General features: G+C 37.2%; 1 protein-coding gene across 1 annotated transcript in view; it reads right to left on the reverse strand.

Annotated features, from left to right (window-relative positions):
* The window catches only part of LOC126367434 (Ca(2+)/calmodulin-responsive adenylate cyclase), a 95664-nt gene extending 81919 nt beyond the window's left edge, over positions 1-13745 (reverse strand). Inside the window, exon 1 of the mRNA XM_050010936.1 lies at positions 13446-13745. The gene's annotated coding sequence lies outside the window, so the exon portion shown is untranslated. The remainder of the gene's footprint in view (positions 1-13445) is intronic.
* Positions 13746-14591: the final 846 nt, after the last annotated feature.

Raw genomic sequence — 14591 nt, forward strand, 5'->3', positions numbered from 1 at the left:
CAATGTGTCGTGTCAATACTTATATACATTAGGTTGTCTGTACGCAATGGATAGTGTGTAATTTACTGCTTGTAAACGTTCTAAATCTATCGGTCTCAAACACTATATATTTAACTTTCATGTGTAGTTCTTTAGTAAATAGGTATTTCAAATAATATAATTATGTAGCTATTATTATTATTATGAATCTTCTACAGTATTTATATATAACTGAAACTAACATTAACATATTTAATTTTACGGATTCGCTTCGGATACACCATACTTCAGATTTAATTTTAAGTTTTCAACAGGTGTGAAATAAGGCTGAAATGAAATTCCATAGTCTCTGCTTACCCTGGTGGGAAAAAGGGGAGAGTTTATGTATGTAAGTACTGAAATTAGTTATTATTAAAAATAATATAATGTAGCCTTATTCCATAGCTTGCTTTCTAGGTACTTATTGTCTAACTTGGATCTATAAGCGTCTTACCTATTTCAATTAATTTACTACTTTAAGATGCCAATGATGAGTTTTAAAATGTAAATTCAACAAATAAACCGTTGATCTATAGAATAGAAATTCAACTCGGCTTATATACGGATTACTATACACTCTGCCTTAATGAGATTATAAGCACTTCTAATGTCAGCGGATCAATTATACGTAACATAATCCTTTCAAGCGATGTCTAAATAATTATAAATAGACACTTGCTTACATTAAGTTGTTGAATATTCACTCGTAGATATTTAATTATGTACTCGCCGAAACCAACGTCAATCAAGAGTATTTACATTTTAAATCTTCGCCCACAAGTTAATGCAGTGGCGTAAGTAACCGGGCGTGCCTTGTAAACAACACTAAGATTTATATACTTTAAAACTATTCTGAATGAAATTACAAACATTTTTTTTTTGCCATTGCAACGAGGCGAGGCGAGCACTGCTAAATATTGTGACCGCACATCCGTTGGGCATACAAACCGCACGACGCAATCAAAAGTTTTTCCTTGCTCTTTTTTATTTAACATACAATCTTTTTGCGTTAAATTTCAGGGTCATTCGCGTTAATGATACCTTTGATAGGTACCTAATGTGTATAAAAATAATCGTTAATAACCGCTTAGTCTGCCAATCGGATTCTTCGTAAAATATTGAAGCCTTACGAAACCAGGTCAAAAAGAAATTTAGAGCAGTAGGTACTAAGTACTTTTAAGTAGGACTCTTTCTAGTATCTTAGTAACTTACTTTACCAATTACCACTATATCTCGACTTAACTTAAGGCTTAATGACTGTGTAATAAAAACTAACTTGACTTACAGAATAACTAATTAATCGCATTCCGAACAAATAGTTGCCTGGAACAAATATTTACATACCAACCTGCTACCTCCAAATAAGTAAATACACTGTAGAAAACGAAGTGGAATTTATTTAATGAACAAAGATATTTGCACCAATTAATCTATAAATTAATGACATTTTGCAGCCGATTATACATGGAACTGTGGTCAGTAACGAGATGCCTCGGCGTTCCATTAATTAATATATTACCAACACTTTAATGTACATAATTTACTGTTACATACAGAAAACCAACATAATCTCTTTTTAAAGTTTTATATATTTTGTATTAACTCCAAACCGATAAAAGTTTCAGTTTCACAATATTTTCGATGTACTGTGTGAATTTTGCTGTCGAAAAAGTAATTTTGGGCACCACAGAGTATCTTTCGTGGAAATGTAATATTTACGTCCACGTTAATTTGAATAAATGTTCCCTTTATCATAGAGGCAGAGGTGACGACAGCTTGACAAGTTAACTTGCCTAAATAAAAATGAATTGGGGGAAGGCCGGCTTAGCCATTATAATGTAATATCAAATTATTTTTTAAAGCTAATTTTATGCCTTTGTATTTATTTTTAAAGCTCATTTATTTTGGTGATTGTGATTTTCGATCAACGTCAAACGACCGAGGTGAAACATCAAAAGTAGGTTGCGTATTATTTTTCCACTTATGATGAAAAATATATTATATATAAATATGAACCATACTTATATTATAATTTTCAAACGACACGTGAATAAACAACAATTACTAAGACATCCGCAGCCCATTAAATCCCGCCAGGGCTGGCTGCCTCTAATCGTGTTTCGCTTTCAGGTTTCCATTTCAAATTATACAAAGTGCTCAAATAAAAGGACCTACTTATATCATAAAACAATCCCTTTCACACATTTGGGCCTTTTGTTAACGCAATCTTAGTAAGTATAAAAATACTCTCTCTATCATTCTCATTAAGATTTGTGTGTAGAAAATCTGAACAATTGTAATAAACCAGAAACTTCGAAACCAAGTAAATAAAATTGATAAATAAGTTAAAAATAAGCTAACTATCTAATAAGCTAGTTAGTCTTACTAGCTTAAGAATTATGTTTAAGTATAGTTTATGCTTCAGCTCTTTTGAAGCCGTAGAACTTTCCAACAGTAAGCATAATCATGCTGACGCGCTTTCATGGATACATGTGGTTTATAGAGGCCGTCGACGCCATAGCTTTTAGGTTTGTCAGGTCTAGTGTCCGCATCTGAAGATTCTATTTATTTTGGAACCAAACGCATCAACTAGTCATAGCGAAGACGTACGTAAATGTTGCGAAATATAAAAACGATAATTTATAATAGTCTTTGAAAACAGGAGGGTCGTACTTGTGCCTATAATAGGTACCTGATCGCTTTACTGAGACTTCTGAGTAGTGTAACGTTGCCGGATCAAACACTTGGAAACTAATTCTGGCGGCGGAACCGTCGGCCGGAAACGGCACAAACAAATAGAATAAATATGTTGGAAGCAGGTACGGAGAGAACGGGAAACATTTATTTTAAGATTGAACGATTTCAATTATTTATCTTTTGACAAAATTTGCCTTTGTTTTCATGCAAACTGCGGCCAGTTGCAGCTTTATGGCTCTGTCATCGTCAATTAAGGGTGTGTATCGCTTAATGGAAACATCAATTTCGTAAGAGTAATTACAGACTTAGTGGGCTTCGTCCGAATGTGGGTTATTTTTCTGGGGTTAGTTTTATTTATCCGAAGTGGCCGTCTGTTATATTCAGCAGACAACTGGCACAAGGAAAGGTTATGGAGGAGCAAACATTAGAAAGATGTGCGTGCCCAAAACAGCTGTGACGATGTCGTCGACCTCCGCAGAAGGCCGCCTGTCGTTTTGTCCACGCAAAGTCACTCGCATTATGTTAATAAGAGACGACTCTGTCTGCATTGCGGAATTTTAATGTATTTTTATATATTTATTTTACTTTAATATGACCCTGTGAGTTGATAAATAACACTTCACAAATTGGATCGGGTTATGATTGTTTTTGATAACCTTTCGAAACTATTTACTCTTCTAGGTACACACAAGCCAAATTTAATATCTCAAAGCTTAAAAGGGGACGGCATAAGGATTACACGTCGCCAGTCGGCACATAAGCCAAGGGACCTGAACACAATGCAATGTGCTCATCGCAACACAATACCGTTGAAATTCAGACACGACGTTGGCCCGGGGTCATAAGTCGTGATTATATAAATAATCAGTGTGAACATACTAAGTGCTACAGCTTGTACAACGAAGAAAAGCTTCAAAGGAAAATGTTTTATTTTGATACAAGGAGAATTAGAACAGTTGACATTGGTAGCTTCATCGTCATGTTAAGCGTTGAGGTGTTTCAGGTCTATTGCATTTGCTTTGTTTAGATCAACATTGTGTTGGGCGTCTAATCTGCAAAATTAACTAATTTCTGGTTATGTTTGGTTCTACACTACTATTTTGCTGCTGATTCTTTCCTTCCGCTTAATATGTAACCTGCTTATATTATTTTATGATACAAATTCATGCCTTTAACATTAATAATGTGATCTTAAGAATCTATTTGAAACTCGATCAGGAAAATATCGATATCGACTGATATCATATGAATCACCCAAAGTAGAGGTGTCAATATCAGGACAGGAAGCGTACGCGCAAAGGAATAACATTATTATGTTTATTCATCGAGTAGCCAGTTTGATACTAGTACGATCTAGGCACCTGCTGTCGCAATTCATTGTGAAAATAATAGAGGAAGCTGTAATGCCTTCCTTAAGTATGAATTTGTATGTACAAAACGTATCAAATTGTTATTCACTTGGGGTCTCAAGGCGATCGGGTAATGGGAGGTCGTCAGTCATCACTTTATGGTAAACATAAAAAAAACTATGATCATAATTGATACCTAATTGAACATAGAAACTATAAGATATGAAACACTATATTAGACAAAAAAGTAAGTAAATGGAACCTACAAAATTATTGCAAATAAGTAAGTAAGTACCTTAATTAAATTGACCGCTCCGTACGTAACGATACCCAGTATTTCTAGAAGCAATATTGATTAAAGTGACACAATGGTCAATCATAGTCAAGAATAACATACTTAACACAAAAAAAAAACAGTTTCCGAGACATTTTTTTTTATATTTTATCTATTTTATTATTACCAAATACCGATGGTTAAGCGTGGAACGTAAGGTTACTTACTCCAAAATTTAAGAGTGACTAGGCAGATAAAATTCATTGAGGTACCTAAACAAGCTTTTCAAATCTATAGAAGTTCTTACACAATGATTATAAGAGCAATTTCCGAAACTCTTCCGACATATGTTATTCCCACGAATCGATTTAATAAAAGCAATGAAAGCTAACCAAAACTGATGTTGATGCACTTTGAGGGTAAGCAAACTGTTAAATATTTTACGATCCGGATGTGGTGAGGGCTATGTTGCGCAGACGCGCTCGGAATGCATCGCGTCGCTGACGATGCAACACCAAAGATGACAGATTCCTTCACCTTCTATATGGCAATCAAACTTCATAAATCATACATTATTTACGAAGATATTAATAACATAACGCCTAACACCAACAGATCGGTACCTATTTGTAAACCACCTTGCTTTTGGAACTAGGTTACTTTACTACACATAAACATCTCTTAAAACTGGGTTAACTATATTTTGGAAACAAACGTGTTTGAGAATTATTGTTCTCTAATTAACTCTTGTTGACGCTTGTGTTGGATGCAAATACCTATCTACTTAATACATACTAAGCATTTAATTTTATTACTTCGTAGTGATCGACCGCCTGTCTAATCTTTATTCTTATCAAAAAGAATAAATATTGGTTAATACCTACAACAGTAGTAAATTATGCCGAGTTCTTAATAGTATTCGTAGAATAAAGTCTTCCAAATTTGATATTCCATTGACAAATAATTTATGCGTTATTGAAAATTTAGTATATAATTTTGTACACCTACAGCTTTTTTATAGCTTTTATAACGGTATTCGTTTTGTTACCTTAAACTTTTTGTTCATGGTGTCTATGATCATAGTTATGATTCGTCACGTCGACAAACCTGTTCGGTGCTTCGGAAGCGAGCATTCGCTGTCAGAATCGTTACATCATCAGTGTGGCCAATGACTTCACTCAAATCGCGCGCTATTGTTCTATTAACGATAAATCTCATATCCCATAGTATCGCATAATCAAGTTCCGTTATTTTCTACTTATCCTGGTAAATCAATACAATACAAAAACGCTTTATTGCACATTTTTTTTTTTTTTTTTTTTTTTTATGGCAATCGTCCAGAAATGACATTTTTGCCAGCGTCACGTCGATTATTATGTGACAAAATAACGGCTTAGTTATACTATACATTACGAAATTGTCAAGAATCACTATGGAGTTAGTAAACTATCAACCCAACACATTATAGGTGGTTAATTGGAACAAACAATCATTATAAAATATAAAGATATAAGTATTGAGAAAATATTATATACAACGAATTATAGTTTAATATTATTAATAGTACAATAGTTATCAATGGCCTTGTATATATATTTTTCTCTTGAAAATAAGAGGCACAACATGCTGGTGGGGAATTCAACGGGGATAGATTGCAGATTACGGTAAAAAGAATTTCGGTTATATAAAGGGCATTGGAAAAATATATGGTCCAATGAGCCTTCGTCATATCCACATTCACAGAGTGATGAGTCTCTAATCCGGATTTTAGCCAGATGTAATGGAGAGCAACAATGACCAATTCTCATCCGAATAATTGTAGAGGTGATCTTTTTACTTAGTTTAATTTTGGAAAACCAAGGTTTAGCTAAGATCTGTGGTTGGACCTTTACATATGAGGTTCCTTTTTTTTTTGAGGAGGTGGACCAGCGGGCAGACCAGGTCTTAGAAAGGAATTTGGAGGGTAAGTGAGTTAAGTCATGAGAAAAATTAATAAAAGGGAATCTATCCCCACAGACCACAGCCTCTTTTGCTATTTGGTCGGCACGTTCATTCCCAGGGATCCCAGAATGGCTAGGGATCCACATTAGTTTTACCTGGTAGCCTCTTGCTATACATAAAGAAAGTTTATCTTTTATTTGAAAAATAATAGGGTTCACTAATTTTAGAGAAAAAGGGTTAGCCTGTAAGGATTGGAGGACACTACGACAGTCTGTGTAAACTTGGCAATACTTTAATTTTGCAAGTAAAATATATTTAATTCCTTCGAGGATAGCTAGACATTCGCCAGAATATACAGACGTTTCGGGAGGGTATTTAATTTTTTGGACAATATTGTATTGAACATGATAAACTCCAATACCCACACAGCCTTCTTGGGATAGTTTGGAGGCATCCGTGTAAATAGAATGCCATTGACGCGAATTTGACATTATTGAGCATCGGACTAATTCGGTAGACAGAGGGTCAGACTTAACAATATCCAAGTTTAGAGAGAGGTTTGGGAGGAGAGTTACCGTTTCATAGGGATATTCATATAAAGGAAGTTTTACAGAATTATATGAGGGGGCTTTAATTGATTTTAACCTACTTAGGCTTTTAATTAGGCAGGGGGATTCCTTATGTAACCAATATTTTGAGGAGTTGAAATATTTTGTCAGAAGTTGAAGCTTTGGGAATAGTGGGTGGAACGAAAATTGAGATATACGGAAGAGAAACCGGTCCGAAAGGAATTGACGGCGAAGGTCTAATGGAGGTTCGGCACATTCTACCTGAAGGGCAGTAATAGGACTAGACTTCATGGAACCGGTTATTATTCGGAGGGCCTTAGACTGAATGTGATCTATTTTCTTCAGACCGGCTTTATTGGCGGGGTCCAGTAGAAAGGTACCGTAGTCAAGTTTACTGCGAATAATTGCATTATACATTAATCGAAGGGAGAAGGGATGTGCACCCCACCACACACCTGATAAACATCGCAGAATATTTAGGTTCTTTTCGCATTGCGCCGCCATATAATCAAGATGGTGAATACCGGAAAGCTTGCTGTCTAGGAAAATACCTAAGAATTTTATATATGGTTTTACTGGGATTATGGAGTCCTCAATACTGATTGACACTTTAGGGATGTTCCTTTTTCGAGAAAAGATGACGATGTTACTTTTTGATGGAGCAAGTTCTAAACCATGTTTATTAAGCCAAGAGTTGAGAGTTTGAAGACTATTGTCAACATGGGTAGCAGCTGTAATAATGTCATTGTTAGAGGCATAAATTAGTATATCATCAGCATATTGTAAGATTCGGCAGAGACCTACTGAGTTTTCCAAATCATATGTATAAATGTTATATAGGAGAGGACTCAATACTGAGCCTTGGGGAAGGCCTTTCCAAACAATTCGTTTAGGGCTAATAGATGGGTCATCACATTTAAGGGTGATGTACCTTTCAGATAAAAGGTCCAACACCAGATGTTGCAACCTCACTGGGATTCTCAGCTGTTGGAGTTTCTCCCTGAGAAGAGGAAGTTGTACGTTGTCATAGGCCGCTGTTATATCGAGAAAAGCACCCACGACAGATTCATTACGCGTAAAAGATAAACGGATGTCGGAAGTAAAGATGCTTAAACTATCCATTGTACTATGGCCTTTCCTAAACCCATACTGAGACCTAGCCAGAGAATTACGATTTTCTACAAACCATTCTATTCTATTTTTTATAAGATGTTCAAGTAGTTTGGTGAGTACTGAGGACAGAGCTATGGGGCGATATGATCGGGGATCATCTGGATCTTTACCTGGTTTTAAGATAGGGATTACAATTTGAGATTTAAAAGATTGGGGGATTTTTCCAGATGTTAAGATACAGTTACATATTTGAAGGAAATAGTTAAGTATGAAATCAGGAGAATTTACGAAGAAGGAATAAGGGATACCGTCCTGTCCTGGGGCAGAGTCTTTAACAGTTGACAAAATGTTTTTCAGTTCAATGATTGTAAAAGGTTGGTCAAGAGGATCAACAGATGTAGGGTAGTCGCGAGGTATCAATTCTAATGAGGAAGGGGCATACTGAGGAGCGAGGATATCCATATATTTTTCAGCCCATTCGGGGGAGGTTGGGCACGTGTGGTAGGAGGGGTTTTGTGAACCACGGAATTTTTTTATATTGCGCCAAACTACAGTTGAAGGGGTTTCAGGGGATAATGCGGAGCAGAAACTATTCCAACCTTCCCTTTTTTTGTTTCTGAAGAAGCGTTTCGATTGGGCGATAGAGTGTTTTAAATTTATGAAGTTGGCCGTAGATGAGTCCAAACAGTAAGCAAGTTCACAGTTTTTGCGTTTTTTAACAACTTCAGTGCACTCTCTGTCCCACCAAGGAGGAGACAGAAGTTTACCCGAAGAGTGTTTCTTAATGGGGAAAGTTTCAGTAGCACATAAATTGAACAATTCTATAAGTGAGTTACAGCACAACTGTAGTGACTTAGGGTCAATAGCAGGCAGGGATTCCTTATTTTTATTATTTTTAATGGATTTGTAAAATAGATTAAGGTCATTCTTATTAGTTATGAATTTAAGGAGAGGGGATTTTGGAGGAGGGGATTTAATTTTAAAAGGGAATTTAATAATTAACGGGAAATGGTCACTGCCAAATGTGCTATTGAGGCGTTCCCAGTCGGCCAAAGTAGCCAAGTCAGGTGAGCAAAGAGTCAAATCTATTGCACTAATTGACTCATTTGGACGAGTAATCCGTGTGGATGATCCATCATTAAGAATACATAAGTTCAGAGAGTCAATGATGTCCAAGAGATGTTCACCTAAAGTGTCCGTTTTACTACAGCCCCATGTTGGATGATGGCAGTTCCAATCTCCCAAGATAATTAGTGGAGGTGGAATATTTTGGATAATTTTCTTAATATTATTGAGGATGATACGAGAAGGATAGGGGATATAAATAGAAATAAATGCTATGTTTTGGATTCGAGAAGCTGTAATATAAAAGTCTGAAATAGGTTTATTTATGGGAATAGGGGAGTGTTGGAGGTGATCCCGTATATAGAGGCCACATCCATCATGGCCATTGATGGCATTGTGAAGGAGACATACAAATCTTGGGATATTAAATTTAGAGTCTGGCTTAAGCCAGGTCTCAGAGATAGCTAGAATGGCAGGATTGTACTTATTAATAATATATATTAATTCATGTTTTTTACTTGATATACTTCTAGTGTTCCACTGAAGAGTCAAAAGATCCATTATTATTATTAAAGGAGGATAAAAGAGATAACAAAATTGGGGCAGCGTGGGACATCAAGTTAGAGGTTTCAGAAGATGAGGAAAGGGACTTAAAGAAATTTTTAAAAAGAGAAATTAATTCTTGGACAAGCTTGTCTTTTAAGGAAGGAACAGATGAAGTGTCAAATATGGGTCCTCGAGGAGGTAGTTGAGGAGAATTGATAATAGATTGGTGGGCAGATTTATCATATTCTTTGCCTAGCTGGGGATGAGGCCGGGGTGATTTCAAGACAGTTTTCTTATATGAACGGGAATTAGGAATGGGGGCTGAAGACAGAGCAGTAGCATAGGATTTTTCCCGCTTAGGGAATAATCTGGAGGCTTCCATATAAGAAATGTTAGAGTCTGCCATAGACTTTTTAATGTTACATTGTCGGGAGTATTCTGGACAACTCTTAGAGTTGGCCGGATGGTCCCCAGAGCAGTTTAAGCAGGTTATATCCTGGGCACCGCAACTGTCTCCTGTGTGACCATCCCGTCCACACTTAAGGCATCGGGGATTTGACCTGCACTTAGATTTAGTGTGGCCAAACCTACAGCATTTGTAGCATTGCACTGTAGGGTATGTATATAATTCAACAGGTAAGGAGTTGAAACAGAGAAAAATGTTACGTGGGAGGTACTGGCCATCAAAAGTAATAAGTACTGATTCTGACTTACACCAAGAAAAGGAGCCATCTGGTGAGTTTTTTTTAAAATTAAGTCGTCTCATTTTGATAGGAGGACCACAACCTTCGGGGACTTTAATAAGTTGGATAATTTCCTCATCAGGTAAATCTTTTGGGACTCCTCGTACAAGGCCCATGCGGGTGATGTTGAAAGACGGGATATATGCTCTGAGTTTATTGGCGGTTAGGGTAGGAGACTCAATAAAAGAATTTGCATCAAATGCAGAGTGGAATGCCAATGCCATTTGGTTTCTACCGACTCTTTTGACCGAGCCTTCGATAATGTTTGGAAATTCTCTTATTCTTTTATATAGGAAATTTCCAAACGTTACAGGGTGGAGAGTCTCACCTGAGTTCAGGGAACTGGATTCTCGAGACACATGCACGACGAAAGGGCCACGATCATTGTTCCCATATTTGGAACGGCCTATTTGGGAAAGGAGGAAATCCTGGGATTGGGATGGTTGGGAGCCGGGTTGTGTTGAGACTTGAGATTGGATCAACGCTGGGTGTGGAGTTGAATTCAACAAGGTCGGTTTGCTAGCTGGGAGAGGAGGGAAATCCTGGGAGTCCATTAAACGGGAGTCTGGGAGTACTTGTTGTCCCGCCGGGATTGGAGTGTCAGCAATAGAGTGGTTCGCAAGGGAATTCAAAGATCCGGATGACAATCGGTCAGAAATATTAGCGTCCAATTCAATTAGCGAGCGAGAGCGGGAGGTAGATCGAGAACGATTTGATGAATGGCGGTCCGATGATTCATTATGATGTCTAGAACATTTACCCTTACATTTTTTCCTTCTATTAGACTTACAATCCGAGATCATACCCTGAGAGTTCCCCTCAGTATCCAGGATTGCAAAAGATCCATGGTACCCACCACCCGGATCATCGGGTGGCGGCATGTCCGCCATAGTGGCGGGACGCCGAACACAAAATTATATATAAAAATATTAATAAAAATACAGATAGGATGTACACAACACTAACCCAACACCAAATATTAAACTAACTACAATATGAAAGTGATTCTTGACAAAAAGAAAAGATAATTGTTAATAAAATTAAAATAACGGAATCTCACGACCGACGCGCATCGACGCTCAACCAGCTATCCTCTTATTGCACATTAAAACACAACATTAAAAACAACAATTACAAAAATGACAAGAGAAACACAATTGGCTAAAGCGAATTACCTAAAATTGCTTTTTTTTTTGTTTTCCCCGAAGGGTAAGGCAAAAGGAACTATGCCCATACAGCCATGTCTGACGTATTTTTTTTCTTGATGATTAATGAAATGATGAAAGGTGATGATGATGAAACCTAAGCCCCCACCCTCGGAGTAGACTCCTACTCCGAACCCCAAACGAATTAACTCAAAAGTCCGCATAAACTTTTGAGTTATGAAGCGGCTTCCCGGCACGAAGCGAAAATAGGCAGATACACTTTGTTTATTGAATACTCCAATATAATAATAACACTAGCGAATGTCTTCCGACTAACTTAATGCGATCATTAACCACAAAACACCACTTCGTATTAATTATTTAGATTACCCAATGAAGAAAGCAACTGTCCCGTTCCCGTTTCCCGCCGAAAAGCCCCTAAAATTGCTTATTATTCTATTTTATTTTTTTATCTAAAAGTTGCATTTAGATAGGTTGGTAGGTATATGATAATTACTTAACTGTCCATTAAAATAGGGTGATGCTAAGCAGATAATTCCAGCAATACAAATCATCTTCTGTTGATTATTTATTTATTAAAAATACAAAACAATTAATTTTCACACAATGGCCCCGATTCCAGCAGACACCGCCTAATTTTATTTTAAGTTATATCCGTCATTTTCATATCCGTCGAAAAGGAAAGGGACGGATGATTCAAAGCTCTTAATTTTAGGAAGAATGAGTAAATGAATGAATAACCCGGGCGAATCAAAAGGTACGTCGCTGGTATGCAATCCGTTTGACGTGCTGTCTACTTAACTGTGTCGGGTTATTGACGGATGTAAAATTTTTACACGGTTTGTTTAGATTTGTGCTTAAAATTGACGTGTGTTCCATAAATTTCATGCTTGTCGATTACCCGTCCCTTTCCTTTTCGGCGGATAAGAAAATGACAGATATAACTTAAAATAAAATTAGATGGTATTTACAGGAATTAGCACCAATAATAGTCACGGTATTGCTGTATCAACCCAAAAAGACCTGATTATCTACTAGGTATGTGTACGGCTACCTTTATGGCAATATCCCGTTATTCTATTCCTTGTCATGCGTCATGCATGCGTGTTCTGTTTCTGTGGACAGGTGCTAATAGGTAGATCATTAATAATAGATTATTAATACACCTACTTGACTACCTATCTATACCTATCATTCGACGTAAAACAATGGCTGACTCTTTGTGATGCCACTGAGGAGATAAAGAGTGTCATTATTCTCTGTTGGTGGTGACTGTGAACAAATGTGAGGTTGTAGAGGTTGGCTGGGATGCGTGCGGCGTGACCCGCACAATTAGGTTAACTCTGCCCCCACCCCGGAGGATAGCTGTATCCTCCTTCCATTCCCCAATCCTGGGCACTCCTCTAACATCTTCATTGCTCCGTGGAGATATCTTCATAAAATTATAATTCTTTCATAGTCGTTAAAATAGATCCCTTACTTTTTGCAGTGTTGCAAGCTACCTATCTAATTAGGAAATATCTAAATATCAACTTAAATTTAAATATCAACAAAATATCACGATTACCAACAGGATTTATCTTATTATTACATCTCCAGGATGGTGGTAACTTGAGATTACTGCATGACTACAATAAAATGTTGGACTAATAACTAAATATTACCTACCTACCTACTTAATTTATATAAATAACTCTAGTGTCTACCAAATTATTTCCTAATTCAATATGTTCCAATGTTAAAATATTTAACCTAGTTCGAAGGGTTCCAACGACAAAAAACAGCGAGCTTCACTTTGGTAACCGGATTTATTACAACTCATCCTTGTATGTCTCGGGGGTTTTGGTAGGAACCGGCTCTGGCCCAGCTATAAAGCACCACTCACCTTACCGATTTATAGCTGCGACAGAGTAAGTACTAAAGCGCACAAACAATACCTAAAATAATCAAGACTTACGCCTTACCTCTATGAGGAGTCCTCGAGGGCGACGTCCCTCCAGCAGGCACGCCGAACGGAACGGTCGCTGCGCTCCCAACATAAACACTGCACCAAACGATTTTAAGCAAACGCGGAAAAAATATATTTCTCGCCGTAATATTATGAACACTACACTGCCACTTTGTTCATGCACTGAAATCCAAATAGTTCGTTGGTTTTTAGTTAAAAACTAAAGGATAATTAAGCGCGCATGTCATATCATGAGTTGGTTTATTTGAGTAAACTCCACAGTAGCATGTTACAAGACCGCCGCTCGATGACTGGCGAGGCGGGCAGGCGGCGGGCGCGCGCCGCCGCTCCGCGGTCGGGTTACCTCGCATAGGAAACAGGCCTGACGGGGCGGAGGCGCCGCGCAGCGGGCAGGGCGACCGACTCCGTTAACTGGCAGGGTTATATCGGAGAAGCTACTACCGGACGAAAATGAATGAACAATGAGGGTAGCCAGTAGGTATGTAATGTAAAGTGCCCTAAACACATGCAAATACAACCCTCCAGAAACATTGTAAACTTAGTGACTAATAAACATACTTTATCTACGTTACGTTACGTTCCCTAAGTTTTCAACTCTAAAAACTCCGCACGTAAAAAGAGATGTAAGACGCTTGAATAAAGCGCTACTTGTAAACTTTCTGAAAATGATATTTCGTCAATGATCTCATCCATGTCAATTAGGGCCTGCTAGCTTAAACTTGCCAATGGAAATAAAAATTAAATACCTATTATCAATAGCATTTTAACATGTAACAACGTTAAGTAGTATATGACTGAGTAACAAATCGCTTCAGGCACAGGTTTCTTCTATAGGTGTAATGAAAGCACTGAACATACATAAACATACATAAAAAATAACATACAAATCGTTTATTCATCAGTCAACAAAGTAATCCGCATGATTTGCATTTACGTTATTATTGTGTCGTTCGTCCCAGACATAGAACGATATAAAATATATCCTCTCATAACCATAAATTGCTTTCAAGCAACAAGTACTATAAAATACAAAACAAGACAAGAAACAATAGGGAACACAAATCAAAAGCGACATTAGTTCTGTTGCGGCAATGTTTACAATACATTTATCTGGACGAGTACATTGATTACAACTGTGACT

Source organism: Pectinophora gossypiella, chromosome 6 (assembly GCF_024362695.1).
Source record: "Pectinophora gossypiella chromosome 6, ilPecGoss1.1, whole genome shotgun sequence".
In the NCBI taxonomy this organism is placed as follows: Eukaryota; Metazoa; Arthropoda; class Insecta; order Lepidoptera; family Gelechiidae; genus Pectinophora; species Pectinophora gossypiella.